Raw genomic sequence first — 17,426 nt, forward strand, 5'->3', positions numbered from 1 at the left:
AAGATCCTGAGCATCATTAATCATTAATCTTGAGGGAAATGCATATTAAAACCACAATGAATACCACTGTTCACTTACTAGAAAGTCATAATTAAGAACAATAGTAATTCCAAGTGCATTCAAGGGGGTTGAGCAACTGACACTCTCATGCATTTGTGGTGGGAATACAGGTTGGTACAGGCTACTTTGGAAAACAGTATGTTAATTTTTTTTATAAAGTTAAATGCATACCCACTAAATGACTCAGCAGTCCCACCTCTGGAAATTTACCGGAGAGAAATGAAAACGTATGTCCATACAAAGATCTGTACGCGAATGTTTATAGCAGTTGTATTCATAATTGCCCCCAATTGGAAACAATCCAGATGTCTATCAATTGTGGGATAGATAAACAAATTGTGGTGGCATTCCATAGAGTAGAATTTTGTATGACAATAAAATGGAATAAAAGAAACATTACTGACCTCACTGCTAAGCTAGTGAGCTCTGAGATTTCAGGGCTGGAACCAAGAGAGTTTCATGAAAATCCTGGCACTTCTATAAAATGTACAGATTTAGAAGCAGATCCGGACTATTACATAAAGCACAGCAGTAGCTTAGAGGGACTGATTGTAGTAAGGACAGAAGGTGTAGCAGTTTGATATGGTTATGAATTCTAAAAATCTATATTGGATTATGTTTGTAATCTGGTCTGTACCTGGATGTGATTAAGTTATGATTAAGACTTTGATTAGGCTACCTCATTAGGGCATTAATGACTCACAGATATAAGGCATGGCAAAGGACAGAGTTGGAGGGTTTTTGGTGTTGGAGTTTGATGCTGAAGCCTTAAGCCGGAGCCCCGGGAAGTAAGCTCACAGAGGAGAGAGAAGCCAGCCCCAGGAAGAGAGGAATGCTGAGCCCAGGAAGAAGCAAGCCCTGAGAAAAGAGCACCCTGAACCCAGAGAGAGAAGCAAGACCCTGGAAGAGAGGAACTCAGGAAGCCTGAACCCTCACAGCCATTGGTAGCCATCTTGCTCCAACTCGTGAAAATAGACTTTGGTGAGGGAAGTAACTTATGCTTATGGCCTGGTATCTGTAACTCCTATCTCAAATAAATTCCCTTTATAAAAACCAACCAATTTCTGATATTTTACATCAGCATCCCTTTGGCCATCTAATACAGAAGGTAAGGCCAGTATTGAAACACTTAGCTGCCATAATTTGCTTACCAAGAGAAAAATCCTACATACTACTCGAGATTATTTCATTAAGATTACTAAAATCCTCCTGAATTATAAACTTTTCTATTTAAAACTCAAAGTCCTCAATAAATACACACAACTTTCCCCTTATCCCACCTAATATTATCTCAAGACCATAGAGTCTTCAAGGAAAAGGGATCTTTAGCATTCATTTAACTTCCTTTTAAAATGGATTTTTAACCTATAGTTCATAGACGGATAGAATTCAGTTGGAACACAAAGTTGGAAGGGGAAAATTACATCTTTATTGTTACTCTCATCTAATTGAAAATTAGCATTTTCATTGAGTGTAGATCACCAACCATATTAGTAATTTGTAGAAGTCATAGATAATGTCGCATCTGCAGTTGTTTGCATATAGTTTGAAAAATCATTTATACTCATCACTACTTTGAAAGAATGACTATTAGACCTATTGTTAGATCTTTTGGCTTCAAGTATTAATAAAGAAACATACTACTTTATCACAAGTTAAAATATGTTAACTGTTTCATTGTATTAAGATTCCTCCTTAATCCTATGTATATCAGTCTTAGACAGGATCATAGGTTTTTCCAGACTCCCAAAGGGATTCATAGCACAAAAAAGATTAAGAACTGAAAAATCTTTCTTGGCTATCTCTGTAGGAAGTTTCATTCAGTGCAAATGGCTTGTTCCAGAAAGCCAGAACTATTGAGTGTATTCCAACTTATTGCAAATGCACTTCATCTACCAGATGCCAGCTGTGCCATTCCACGGGAAGCATTGGCCCTATTAGGTTTCACAGCACTTAGTAAGTGCAGTAGGCACATTTTCAAGAATCTGTAGGTTCCCATGGTTTATATACAAGGCCTTTTCTTTAGTGGGTTCATTGCATATTTCAAAGGATTCCTGTGGGATACTCTTTAATATGGATTTTAGAGCACCATCCCATATTTATGGCTTCTGGCCTCTGGAATCCTTGGTAGGGAGATAGGCAATTTTGAGAGAGGTCAGTCTGGTTGGTTGTGAATCCTGGAAGGTCTGGTATTGAGCTTCAGAGCCCATAGGTTTTTCTAAATTTTTATTCAGTTCCTTGGCAATCTGGGTATTTTATTTAAAATAACTGCTCCCTTGCCAAGATCTATTTTATCTTTTTTAAAAAATTTATTTTTTTAAATTCATTTTTAAAAAAAATTACATTCAAAAAATATGAGGTCCCCATGTACCCCCCACCCCCCTCACCCCACTACTCTCCCCATAGCAACATTGTCCTCCATCATCATAACATATTCATTGCATTTGGTGAATATTTTATCTTATTTTTAAAAATTTTTAGGAGCTGCTGAGGATTGAACCTGGGATCTTGTATGTGGGAAGCAGGTACTCAAACCACTGAGCTGTACCCACTCCCCTCTATTATCTTTGAAACATTATTCTAAGTGCTGTGATGCCAGTGCTAACCATTTAGGTGATAAATGACAGTAGTGGCAGTACTCTAAAGGGGATACAAATGGGCCTTGAAGAAAAGGAAGATTGCTTTTCCATGGCTTAAAATTTTTTATTATTGAAAACATATCCATTTAAAAAGTAAATTTTCTCAATATGAGAGGGTAGCTCATTTTACTTTTTGACTACCCTGACAGGAAGGCTTGCCTCCTTTGGAGTAAAATTTGCATTTGTGTAATTTCTATCATTGACCGACTTGATCTGTGAAACTTCACAATTACCTAGGAATGCCCTTACTGTGACCTTCCTCATGTGCTTGAGGAATCCAAATAAAAATATATTTTTGCAGAAATGTACTTACTGAAAAACGTTAGTCTTAGGCTGCATGGAACATTTTTCTAACAAATGTTTAGGATTCAAGTATATGCCAGGCACTCTGCTGAACACTGGGGATATATTATGAGGCAGAGCAGCCATTGTCCCTGTCCTTGTGCAGTTTATAGTGCAATGAAGGGGAAAATGGGTGTAAGTTCTAGAATGGGGAAGGTGCTCCGAAGGCAAAACCTGTGGGACTGGGAGCTGTGCAGTAGAGGGACTTGACTTGGAGAGAGGAGAGGATCCTAGGTCGAGGGCTGGGCAGGGCTTGGGGCGGGAGGAGAGGGTTGCTACAGCAGAGGAAATAGCTTAGCATATATGAAGAATTGAAAGATTGCCCATGTGGCTGGGACAAGGGTGAGGGTGGAACCTAATGGAGGTAGAAATGTAAGAGAGAGCCAGATAATGCAGGAGCATCTTGGTGAGGTTAAGGATTTTGGTCTTTAAAGCTAGTGGTGACATAATCAGCTGTCCTCTTCCGATACAGAGGTAATGATATTTTTCTAGAGAAAAGATAACATTAAGCAAAAGCAGAATATCTGGCAACATGAAAAAAAAAAGCAAAGAAAAAGAAGGCTGATATTTAAACACTGGACATGACACATCTACCACATTATACATAAATTATAAATTATTGTAAATATTTCTTCACGTCTGTGCAGTAAGCTTTTGGTTTCAGTGACTGGATTAAATTACTTGTTTCTTTGATGATCTGAGCGGGGAGAATTCTAAACTGCTTGCCTTTGTCATTTTTCTTTTAAGACTTCTTTGTAAAGTTTCCATAATAAAAGACTATAACATTATCTTCATGCTTTAAAAAACGGTATTAAAATAACTCCAATATTTGCTTGCTATGGTTGTCATAGTTTATCTATTTATTTGGGTGCTATTATAAAAGGTAGGAAGTATTACTATAATTGAAGTGATTGGCAAGAAAGTTCTTTTTAAGGTCAATGATATCTGGTACATTTACATATATAGAAAAATCTTCCACTGATGACAGTGTTTAACAACGATGTGTAAATGGCCCTTTCAGCCACTACTCTGTATTAACAGTCCTTGCAGTCTTTAGATCATTTGAGTAAGAATGTAAAGTACAGTATTAATTTTATGTATGTACTTTTTGAGGTGTCAATTTTGTCTACTTAGTAATTGAGTAGCTCTGCCTCATTTTTGGTATTAACAGCCAATGGGGATTAGTCACTAGCTCTTTGTATAATTACGCTGGATAATAAGACTTCTTTTCTGGATATTCTGAGGCAGTGGACTTGAAGAAACTGATTACCCTTCCTTTAATGTTGTCAACCCAGTGTCTGTGTGTCCCCAAATAGGCAATTTCTAATGCTTTTCACACGAAGCTAAGGCAGTGGGTGCTGAAATAGCTAGCCTTCAGGTGTGCCTAAGGGGCTCATTGTTAGAACCTAGGTTCTTTTTTCTTTCTTCAAGCTATCATTTTTGAAAAAATTCCTCTCTCTATTTATTTCTCACCCCTTCCCCACCCCCCACCCCCAGTTGTCTGCTCTCTGTGTCCATTTGCTGTGTGTTCTTCTGTGTCTGCTTATAGTCTTGTCAGTGGCACCTGGAATCTGTGTCTCGTTTGATTGCGTTATCTTGTTGTGTCAGCTCTCCGTGTGTGCGGCACCACTCCTGGGCAGGCTGCACTTTTTTTTGCGCTGGGCGGCTCTCCTTACGGGGTGCACTCCTTGTGCGTGGGGCTCACCTATACGGGGGACACCCCTGAGTGGCATGGCACTCCTTGCGCGCATCAGCACTGCACGTGTAGAATCCAAGTTCTTATTACCCAGTATGCAGGTATAAGAGGAGACTTATTGATTCTACATTGTGAACAACTTTAAAAGGTCATCGAAACAAATTAATTCTGCGTGTGTGTTTGGCATCTTTATATGTGATGTCAGCAAGAGTGTCAAAGTCTATCAAAGGGCCTTTTTCTTTGCTTCTGGTTCTTTATTTTTGAGAACTTACTTTTGTGAATATCTGTCTTTTATCTGTACAACATTTCTTTGTGGACTGTCTCCATCCCATAATCAACTTTTGCATTCCTTTTGGTTGATGTGGGCTAACATGTTTCCACTGTCCTCATTTCACTAGGGTGGGCATGTGACCTACAGAGCCGAAATACCCTCTGCCAGGAGCTATTAGAAATATTAGAATGTGTGTCCAGAGCTGCCCTATGGCCATCTTTGTTTTCAAATGGAGGAAGGCTGCCTAAAAGTGAGCCTAGTCCGAGGAAAACTGAAACAAGAGATGGATAGGCACTCACTGTCCGGATAAACTAGTTTGAGCCCCTTAATTCTACCATGCCTGAAACCAATACTATTCTTGAATATTTCATTTGCTGGAACCCATTATTTTTTCACTTCTGTTTAAGTTAGTTTGAGTTAGATGTTTGTTACTTTCAACTAAAATAATTAAGACATCAATGCTACCTATGAACTTTCCCTATACTGAGGTGACAGTAGGAAGAGAGAGAAGGTCTGAAGATATCATCTGGTATAGGTGTGACAAGTTCAAAAAGCTTTGAAAAATAAAAAGCTTTGTTGCCTTAACCCAGAACGAATTTATAAGAGAGGCCAAAGTAGGTGATAATTCTCCCATCTATTGCCATGTCATCTACATAGCACTGGATCTTTTAATTAAAACTATCTACATTTTGAGATAGTAGAATCCTAGTTTTTCTCATATACAAAATAAGTAACTTAGTGTTGCTATGTATTGCAAAAACAAACATAATTGGTGGTTGGTTGACTCCTAGTTACAGCCTTACCATCTGAAATCCATGGATACATTTATTTGTTATGCATTTGCTTTTAACTTGAAGTATTCTAGATTATAATTTTCAACAAATAAGATACTACAACTCCAGCCTGGTCTCTAACATGAATAACATTAGAGGGACAAGCAGTAAAAATAACAAAAGATTAATTATCACCAAACCTCTATTTGTAGTAACTCAGCAATGAAAGTCATTTCTGTTCTGATTTGGGCATTAAATAGCTAGAAAATATGAATCAGTCATTTTGGATGCCAAATTCTGTCAGTTTCATTCCATTTTGTATCCTAGGTATTGGCTTCTCATAGTCATTTCCTTTTCAAGACAGGGAAGAAAAGGTATACAGGATAGTAATGAAAATGAATATTTCAAGTGTCCTGTGAACCTAAAGTGAAAAGGAGAAAGTAGAGGTTAATCAGATTTATTTTTAATGACTAATGGTAATGGCATTTATGATACAAATTTATGCTGTAGCTTATTTGTAATGTTTATAATGAGACATACTAAGCATATAAATTAGTGTTCCTTATGGCTTAAAGGAAACTAGGGGTATTGGAAGCACTCTTTCTTATACTATTAAGGCTCACTTTATCTTTCACTGATGTTTGTCCAGTGGATTTCTGCTAAGAAGAGTTATAAGATAAGTCCTTAGGCTAAAAATAGAGCATGGTTATTAAGCTAGAAGAGGCTTTGCCATATCATAATTCAGTGGCCAGAAAGTGTTGTTCCCTAGGGTGTGGACTGGCAAGTCTCCAAGTAGGTTACGAAATACCTTGGTTAGCTCACTGCCATTTAGATGGGAAGCTGTCATAAACACCAATGTTCCACAAGGTGTCAGAGACTGTGCTGAGGTGTTTATTAGCCCTTGTGCTGATGGAATAGGGAAAATAGGTCTCTCCCTTCCAGGCAATTTAATGGGGAAAAAACACATTTTCAAAAGAAAACTGTTTTACCAGAGAAAGTAACTTGAGGATAGTGAAAGTAACTTGAGGATAATGAAACTCCATTATGCTGTTTAGTGAACTGATAACTTAATGACTATCACCCTCATGATTAAAAAAACCCCACAAACACTTCTGACCTTTGAATCCATAGGAGATTGTTTAGTAAAACAAAATTAGCATTCACATTCAAATTGGGGATTGCCTCGAAGTGTTTGTTTTGTTATTAGTTATCGTTTGTACAAGTGTGGATGGCTAACAGAAGTGTCCCAACCAAGTGGGACCTTCTGTAGTCTCACATGGGAAGTAGCTAGAATCCATTTCTCTGCACAATGGAATTGCCTTTGCATTTGGATCTCTGTCTGCATGGTCTTCCACCAAAAGGAGTGAAGTATGAAGGACATCCAGTTGCCACAGCCACATCCCTGCAGAATGCTGAGGCTGCAGGCTGGATGCTCCAGCAGCAGCCTGAGGACAACTGGGCCATGCAAACAGATGGGGTTCCTGGAAGGAGAGCATTTAATAATGGCAGACAATATGTATTGGAAGACATGGGAGGCTCCTTAAATTTTGTGAAATTAAGAATAGAAAGAGCTAGAACTGCAGAAGTCCAATTGGTGATTCTAATTTATGAACCACTCACTTGCTGACAAAAAACCTAAGTATTCTCTGCTATTTGCATAGTGAAGCCTGATGCAAGAAAGGAATTGTTGCAATGCACTGCACGCAGCATGAGCCACAGACGAACAACATCTAGGTGAAAAAGGAACAGAGAAGATCTAGACATTTACATAGGCATGAATAAGGGTCTGACGGGAATTGATATAGAAACCCTCCCCTCAGATATATATTTTGCATAATATTATACTTCAGTATAATGAACTCCATCATTTTCATTTCATATAAATTTCAGGGATTCACAATGCAGTTATTCTTTCATTCTTTAATTCAACATGTATGTTGATCACTCACTTTTTGCCAAACATTGAAAAATAAGTGGTGCATAAGTTCCTGCTTTTATGGACTTCACATTTTAGTTTGTGGAGAGAGACAATCAACAATTAAGCACATACATAGATAAAAGCTTTGATGAAAATATAATCAGATAATACAATAGAGCACGACTAGCATGGGGGATGGGGAACAATAATAGGATGTGAGTAGAAAAGAGAAGGGATCTGAGGATTGGCTTGAGGAAAGTCCAACATTTAGAGGGTGGGAGGACAAGGAGGAACCAAGCAAGGACCACAAGAAAGAGCAATGCATAAGGTAGAGGAGGACCAAGGAAGTGCTCCCTAGAGAATGTTTAAGTCACTGGACCACTTCAAGTCCAGGTGTGATGTGATCCAGTTGATGGTTTTGGAAGTTTCACCCTGGCTGCCAAAGGGTGGTGGATTATACAAGGGCAGAGTAGGGAGACCATTTAGTAGGCTGATGCAGCAATAGAGGTAAGTATTATTTGGTTTGTGGTGGTAGCAGTAGAGGAGGTAAAAGTATCTGGATTGGGGGTACATTTCAAAGATTTCTTACACAGGATGATGGTGCACATAGAATTTATTGATGGATTGAATACTGAGTATGAATGAAAGAGAACTCTCCTACTCAGGTGATTGTCATTTAGATCAGTGCTACTCAAAGTGCTGGTCTGCAGACTTTGCTACTGGTTTGAAACAAGGAAAGGAGCTGGTGGCAAAATGTAAATCAGCTGTATCACTAAGCACATTGTTTAATTCAGATAACTTTTTTTCATAGCAGGCTTTTCTTAGTTAAAGAGGGAGTACTTTGATTTTCATTCTAGCACAAACTCCTTGTTTTGCCGTAGACCAAAAGTGTTTTACTGACCAAACTAATCTGCAACCTTCATTTTGAGCAGCACTGATGTAGAAGAAGTCATCAGTGAAAGCTATTATCAAGTTTTCAGGGTTTACCCATTTATAGCACATTCTTGAAGACTTGTTTATTGTCATTGTAGAATGTTGTGTTGCCAGAGTTACATGGAATTGTACACAGATGAGTTACAAAATATTTTTTGGAGCAACGTTCTTAAAATTATGATTATAGATTTTCATATGTTTTTTCCCCTAGTTATTAGTTTTTGATTAGTAGGCAAATATATGAGAATAAGCTTAGGAAAACATAAAAAAAAATAACAAATATAACTCATGTCTATGTTTATAGGGCCATGAGGCAGCTCAAGCTAATCCTTATTGGTTCTTCAAAACTACCTTTCTAGAAAGGCTTCCAGCTCTTCTTAACCATTCTGATTTGTGTCTCTCTTTGGTAGTTTTATAACTTCTTTGCATTTTACTTTTATCACAGCACTATTATAAATCAAGAATGGTTGATTTTCTTTTCCCTGCCTCTACACAAATTATAAGCAAGTAGAAGGAAGGCTGTGTTTTATAGCTCTAATACCCAGTAGAATGCCTGGATATTCAATTAAATCTTTCCAAGCTGAAGTGGTATGACCATAATTTCAAAGAACAAAAGTACAACTACATACACAGTTGGACCTAATGGTCATCTTTCAAGTTTAGGTTAACTACAAGAGCAAAGACTTCTTTAGGTTAACCAAAATCTAAGATGTTATCAATAGCAGCCTCAAATATGAAAGCTTTTAATGTTTAAATGAATATTACACATTGAACTTTTCAATCATATCCTTTAAAAGGGAGCAGTTGGCATGTGTGATATTTTAGAATTAAAAGGTATTACTGTATATATGTATTATAATAACCCCATTATAGAAGGCATGGCTCGTTATATAACAAATCATGTTACTATATGATTTGAGGTGGCAGGATGTAGCAGTTTCTCTTAGTTGTTTTTCTAGCATCTGTTGAAGTTCACATGTGGTATTTGGAAAATTTCCCTGAGAACCTGAGGAACTGCTTACAATTTACGAGCTGACCAGTTACTATCCAGAGATTCTAGATTTCTTTTTCCGTCAGAATACTCGGGTGTAAAGTATTTTCCAATTTTTTTTCATCCAACAGATTTCTTGAGCATCCACCAAGTCAAAAGGTACCAGGGATCATTAAGGTGCAAGGTGCTGTGGGGGATAGAAAGATGAATCAGGCATGGATCTTGTCTTTAGAGAGGAATAACATGAAATAGTATGTCTCTCGGTTGCACATACTTCTATGTGTTATAAAGATAGTGCTACAAAGATAAAAAGCTGAGCTCTTTTCCCTGAAAGGTGAGTCATGCCTATAAATCTTGTAGCATGACCCTGTCTGCTGTTTCCAGTGTCAGCTCCTAGAGGTGGCTGCTTTCATCAGTTCTCACTCATGAGGGCAGGTCACAGCCATAGCAGTAATTTCCCAAAGCCACTGTTCACAGCTTCCTGCTGGTCCCTCTAGTCTGTAGCTCTTAGAGTGTCTCATGGGTTTGTAATGAACTTGAATTGTAATCCCCTCCTTTCATTTCCTTTTTTTGCCTTGAAGCAATCAAAGTTTTTGTCACCTCTTACATGGCTTCTGGTGAGGTCCCTGAGAGGAAGATACCAATATTATCTCCATTTTACAGATGAATGACCTAGGCAAAGAGAAGTTAAGTAACTTGCCCATCATACTTTCCGCATCTCCCACCATCAACTATAAGCCCCCTGTAAAATCAACTCCATATAAAGCACTGGTTCTCTTTTTATCTTCCTATAATTGACTTTCAGATAAACTCTAGTGATAACCTGGGTCATGTTGACTAATAGTAGTGAGGGCCAATGTACATTTTGTAGACTAAAGATAGTCTCTGGCTATCAGTCTATATGGCCCTAGATTGAGTCAGAGGCAGAGGGCAGTTCAAGAGGGGAATGATATTGTTGGGACAAGAGTAATCTCAGCTTCTAATTCCTGGCCCTTGTTGGTACAAGTGTTTCCAAAGTTTGACTGATGAGCCCTATGTGTTTATTTTGACCTGAACTGGTGACACATGTAGTACTGCCTGCCAGTGGTTTGCCCTGAAAAGGTTATTCTTCATCTACCAGGGGAGTCCCAGCATATCTTAGAGATGTGGTGGTGGCTCTGCTCAAAGTCATCACCACCAATATTGAGAAGCACCCAGAAATTGTGCTGTTTCATGATGCATTTATCTCATTTAATCTTCTTTGAAAAAAAATGTCATGAGGTTGATTCTACTCTTCTATAAGTCCAGTAATCTGTATGTCTGGTGACTGAATCTCATGCCTTTTCTATCCACATAAAATGACTTGACTCCAAGTGGACTCTAAGGTTTTATTTTACTTTGTCTTGGATTATAATTTTCCGAAGAGGAGAGATACTATTACTTATTAAATACCTCTTGTCTGCCTGGCACTATGCTAGCTCTCTCCTTATAGGTACCATTTTTTACCAATCTTGTGACTGAATGTAAATATGCATTGAGAGTGCTTTTTCACCGTGCATGTCTTGCTTAAGAATACCTGGGAAAAGGAGTAAGGAGAAATCTCTGGATGAAACAAATAAACAAATCTAGTGGGGTTACTTAATGAATTAAGAACAAATGCTTAACATGCAGAACAGATCTTTAAGGCAAGCTATAGCCCTGGTGCATACATAAAATTTATCACTATAGGAGGCAGTGATCAGGGAATGTACCAAGGGTAAACCTTGCAAAGAAATATTTCAAAGAAATCTAGTAGGTAAGCAGCAAAGTCTTTTTTTGTAATTAGTGTGATTTGCCCCTTTGCCTTCTCTGTGAGGTTTGTTGCTGCCTTGTAAATTAGAGTATATACTTATAGATGCATATCAAGTAGGGATTAGGGAAAATAAGTCTTTAAAATAGAAATAGTCATGATGAGTACAGTCCCCATCTCTATAAAATCTTTTTTAAAAGCAGTTATTTGTAAAGGTAAGAAAAAATAAATAGTGATGCAAAGTAGGTAATAAGAACCAGAATTTTATGAAGATGGAATTTGTACATAGCTGATTTGATCTGGAGCATCAAGTGATATTTGTTTATTGTTTTATACAAAGAAGAACTCCTTCTGGGCAAGCAAACAGAACAAAAATCATTTTATTTGTTGGCAGAAGAGTAAGAACCTGTCCAGACTGCCACACTCCCCCTTCCTTCCCCTCCTGTGACCCTAAAGCCTAGAAAAGTAAACATAAGAAAGATGTTTATACATATTTACATATGTCTATGTGTGTTGTGTGTGTATGTATACATATATAATCTCACAAATATAATGAGTAGCTAGGCTATGGTGTGTTCACAATGAGCCCCAAATCTCTGTAACTTGGAACCACAAAAGTTTATTTCTCGCTCATGTTACATGTCTATTACAGGTCAGCTGCAACTCTCCTCCACTTCATTGTGCTCTGGACCCAGACTGACAGTGTAACCTATATCTGAAATAGTGTCCATCTCATAATAGAGAGAAAAAAGAACATGGCACACCTCATAATAGGTCTAAGAGCTTCTACTTGCATGTCAATTTTCCCGTGTCTTTGTCAAAGCAAGTCACATACTCAAGCCTGAAGTCATCACAGCATGAGTATATGTAAAATCTTCCTGCAGAAATATTTTTGAACAATAATTCAAGCTACTACATTATAGTAACACATTATAGTGACACCCTATGCTAATTCTTTCTCTATTAGGAAGAGTATTTGTGTTTTGTATGCATTTTGTTTTCAGAATATAATGTACTAAGGAGAGCTCTTCCATATACCCCTAGGCAGTAGTGGTGATAGATAATAGAACCTTGCTTTGTGACTTTAACTTTACTTAGTCATTCTATTAATGACACATTAGTGACTTTGGATCACTATTTCTATATTATAAAATTCACTTGATATTTTTTCAATAACATATCTATTGAGAACCTACTCTGTGCTGGGCACCCTACCATGTGCTTTCAGACACCTTATGACTTATTCAGAAGTTTCCAAGTCACATAAGCCCTGGAGGTAAACAATTTTCTTTAATTAAAAAAAAAGCATAGTTATGTGGCACTATGAGATGAAATCTGACCTGTTTTAAGGCGAATGAATAGGATTTTGTCAGAAATCAAGGAAGAAGTGGGGTAGATGCTTTCTGTACAGAGGAATCACCGTAAACCAAAGCAGAGATACAGGGGGAAGAATGCAAACCTGTTTCATAAATGTACAGTTTATTTGATAAATGTAAGTAATTCTTTAAATTGTTGGTGTATAGAGTTTGGAAAAAGCATGGTTGGAGATAAGACCAGATAGATGGATTAAGAGAAATTGTAGAATTACTTGGTAAAATTCATTGTACCTATCTGGAAAGACCAGCTTTCCTGAACCTCTGACTGTTCTCTCTGGCCACATTACAGTGGAGCCTGACCTCTTCCTTTTATTCACTCATATTATTTGAGTCGTGTTCCAGACTCAACCATGTGGATTCTTTTCATCCATGATCTTAGATTATTTGGGCCCTTAATCTTACCCCTTTCCATGTCTATGTGATATTTCTATTTAAGCCTCTTTGTTTACGGCGTATTCAGTCGTGGTGGAATGGGCTAGCTCCAGTGAGTACCTGATAAGATTTCTTTCCTCTAAATTTCTCATATGGATTTCCATAATTCTGTTCAACATATACAATTCTCTCTGTTATGCATAGCTCTCTCAGTTGATGTGTTTAGAATGATGAATTAATTAGACAAACTGAGTCATTTACAACATGATGTGCCACAAAGATTCACCCCAAGACATTTAGTGACTCAGGTGCAGCATAAGGACTGTACTATACAGGAATTTCAGAGACAGATCAAAATGTAACCTGCCAGGAAAACCATCATTGGTTCAGTTATCCTTTCATGAAATGCAGTGGTACATATATTGAGAAAGAACATTTCTGGCATCATCTTTTAAAGAGGTTCAATTGAATTCAAGTTGGGAACAATATGTTGATGCTTTGCTCTTCTCTGTGGAGGAAGAATCTCTTGTACAACTGTCTTCCAGGGTGTCTCTGCATGTTAGACAATTACATTATTTCTCTCCACCCCTCTTTTTCTTCTCTATATCTGGGTTAGAGGATGGATAGGTTGGATTTACAACTGAAATATTTCAAAGTGACCTAAAGCCTTATGTAGTAAAGTGATACAATTTTAGGTCCAAAAACATGCAGTAATAAAACCAAGATCATGTAACAGCTGGGGCTATAATCTGGGATTCTTGACTTTCAGTATAGTGTTCATTTTGGCATGACTGTAAAATCACCCCAAGGTAAGAATAATGAACATGTAACTGGAGCCAAAGCATTTAAAGACATGATGCCTTTTACACAGGGCATTTTAAAAATAAATTTTACAATCACTTTATATTTTAGCTATGCATATGTATCCATTTCATTACCTAGAAAGTTATCATACAATTAATTTGTGAGTTGAGAGTGACTTTTCATGCTATATACAGTATCCATTTAAAATTTAGTATGAGTTTATTTTTATTTTTTTGATTGATCAATTGTAGTGCTTAATAAATAGGAAATATTTTTAAAAATGTATCCAGGCTTTAAAAAAATTTACAGGGACTGGGAATACAGTCAAGTGTTTAACTCAGGGTTTGGGCCCAACTAACAATTTTAATTCAATCATATAGAGGAACAAGGGGGTTTGGATTGAACAAATCTGCATCTGAATCTGTTATGATGCTCTTGTTGCCAAATTTCATGAAAAAAGACACTGTTGATTATGAGTAGTATCCTAATTTCATGCTTGTAATACATTAAAAAATTTTTTTTTTCCTTTTTAAAAAGTTTTATTAAAGGTCTTTATAGAGCATTATCAAGGCTCCAGGTCAGCTGCCAAGGAAACCATTTTATGCAGTCGAAAATGGTTGGGGGGTGGTGAGTGGCTCTGGCTTCCCACCCTTCTCTTCTGAGACGGAAGTAGTGGGTAGGATCTCATCTTTTGGTTCTACGATGGTCAGGCAGGGGCTTCTTAGGACCAGTCTTACCACTTGGGTCCCGGGGCAGCATCGTCTTCACTTTGATGCCCAGCATTCCCTGTCTGAGCAGCACATGGTACATGTCGTTAAGAACATAGTAGTTAAGTGCGTGCCCACTGCCGATTATCAGGCCACTCATGAACCTTACGGATGTAGCCCTCTACCTGTGGAATTTCCGACAGCCTGACATGGCAGCCTGGCCCCACTCTCCATGACGAACCACAGCACACCCTAGCAGGCCCTCCTCACAGTGAGCCGTTCTAAGGATTGTGACACAGAGACTCTGCCTGCGCAATGGCACATAGACCTCTTGTGGCCACCTTGTCAGCGTCAAGCTCTACACTGCCCTCAGAAGCCAAACTCTTCGGAACTACAGCAGTCAATTTCCGGATCCACCGACCTTTCTCACAGAGAACATTCTGCATCCGGATGGTCCGAATAATGATTTCTGTCCTGGTTGGCATAAATTGAACCTCAATTCCAGAGTAGCTAGCTCCCAACTAATTAAAAACCAGGATACAAAGTTACTGTTTGCATTTTTAGCATTTATGGTTCATTTGCTCAAAAACACAAGTATTTATACTTATTTATAATTTTTAATTATAATTAAATATATATATATAATATATATGTATATGGGAGGCAAGGGAGTAAAGAATTTATTAACAAGAAAATTAGAAATGAGTCAAGTACACAACCCAACATGGGTTGCAGGCATACTGCAGGGTGACATGGACACGTGCGACCCCAGGTTAGCCCTTTTAAGACCTGTCCTCTTCCCCTAAATACTTTTAATTGGGGTAGCTGTAGCTTTCCTTCCTATGCCTGTCAGGTAAATGTATTTGAGTATGTGATTCACCTTCCAAAATTGTAATATCCGCTACTGATTTGTCAAGTATGTTGAAAGAAATAAAATAGGAAAGTACTGAAGAAAAAATACCATTGATCAGTTCTCTCTTCTTAGCTGTGTAATTAATCTATGATAATAAAATCACTATTTAAAAATTTCTGTATATTTTATTAAATAAAATAATTTGTCTATAACACTATACATTTTTTAATTACTCTTGTAGGAAAATTAATCCAATCAAATATTCTGACTAGTGATTGAAATCCTGATTAAATTTGAATTATTTTATTTTATTTTTCTCTATTTTTAAAAAATTGTTACATTAAAAAAATATGAGATCCCTATATACCCCCACTCCACTCACCCCACTCCTCCCACATCAACAACCTCTTTCATCATCATGGGACAGTCATTGTATTTGGTGAATACATTTTGGAGCACTGCTGCACCACATGGATAATGGTTTACATTGTAGTTTATATTCTTCCCCAGTCCACCCAGTGAGCTATGGCAGGACATATAATGTCCAGCATCTGTACCTGCAGTACCACCCAGGACAACTCCAAGTCCTGCAATTGCCCCCACATCATAGCTCTTCTTCCCTCTCCCTACCCTCAGCAGCTACCGTGGCTACTTTCTCCAAATCAAAGCTACAATTTCTTCCATTACTAATCACAATAGTTCCATAGTAGAATGTTAGTAAGTCCATTCTAAAAAAATTAAATTTGAATTGTTTTTAAGCAAATCCTATAATTTAGTTTGTTACTGTGCCAAAATTTAATCTTTCTGCTCTCCAAGCGATAACTGAACTTCTGTGCTTAACTAAAATCTTGACTCATCACTTCCCATTCCTTAATATTTCATGTATTTTATTTTAAAAGTAAGCAGTTCCATCCCATTTTACATTGTAGGTCTTTGGTTGAAGAAACATTTTCTTATTTTCTTGGATAAGTGTTAAAAAAATTCTGTCTCTCCTGTTGTATAAAGTCTAAACTTAGAATTATGACCAATAAATTAATAGAAACAAACCCGTTAGTCTCAAAAAATGTTGGGACATGATCATGATGCATTTTAACTTGAAGAAAGTAAAATGAATTATAACTTCTATAATTTATCAGAACCATATGTGTTTTGTTTATTTGATTTGGTTTTAAAGGAATTAAAACAGAGCTACCCAATAGAAATGTAATTTGAGCCACATATGTAATTTAAAATTTTCTAGTAGCAACACTTTAGAAAGTAAAAAGAAAAGGTGAATCTTTATTTTAAGATTTATTTTATTTATTTCTCCCCCACCCCAGTTTTCTGTTCTCTGTGTCCATTTGCTCCATGTTCCTCCTTTTTTCTGCTTTCTGCTGTTGTCAGCGTGCACAGGAAGTGTCTCTTTTTGTTGCGTCATCTTGCTTCATCAGCTCTCCGTGTGGGCGGTGCCACTCCTGGCAGGCAGCACTTTCTTTCCCACTGGGAGGCTCTTCTTACAGGCCGCACTCCTTGCGCGTGGGGCTCCCCTACGTGGGGGACACCCCTGCGTGGCACGGCACTCCTTGTGCGTATCAGCACTGCGCATGGGCTAGCTCCTCACGGGTCAAGGAGCCCCAGGGTTTGAACCGTGGACCTCCCGTGTGGTAGACCAACGCCCTATCCACTGGGCCAAGTCCACTTCCCTGAAATTGTTTTTAATATATTTCATTTAGCCTAATGTGTCCAAATATATCATTCCAACTTGTAAGGAATATAAAATAATTAATGAAATGTTAAGCATTATTTTTTTCATATTCAGTCCCTAAAATCCAGTGTGTTTTACATTTATAGTATATCTTAATTAAATTTAAAAATTCACCTTCTTCATTGCCCTAACCATCCTTCAAGTGCTAGATAGCCATGTGCAACTAGTAACTACCTTAT

At 37.6% G+C, this 17,426-nt stretch overlaps 1 protein-coding gene and 1 pseudogene across 10 annotated transcripts in view; one reads left to right on the plus strand and one right to left on the minus strand.

Moving 5' to 3' along the window:
* Positions 1 to 17,426, plus strand: part of OXR1 (oxidation resistance 1) — a 531,828-nt gene that overhangs the window by 18,916 nt on the left and 495,486 nt on the right. The gene's annotated exons all lie outside the window — the stretch shown is intronic.
* The window catches only part of LOC101434570 (small ribosomal subunit protein uS3-like), a 37,631-nt pseudogene continuing 34,747 nt past the window's right edge, over positions 14,543 to 17,426 (minus strand).

This window comes from Dasypus novemcinctus, chromosome 14, assembly GCF_030445035.2.
Source record: "Dasypus novemcinctus isolate mDasNov1 chromosome 14, mDasNov1.1.hap2, whole genome shotgun sequence".
NCBI lineage: Eukaryota > Metazoa > Chordata > Mammalia > Cingulata > Dasypodidae > Dasypus > Dasypus novemcinctus.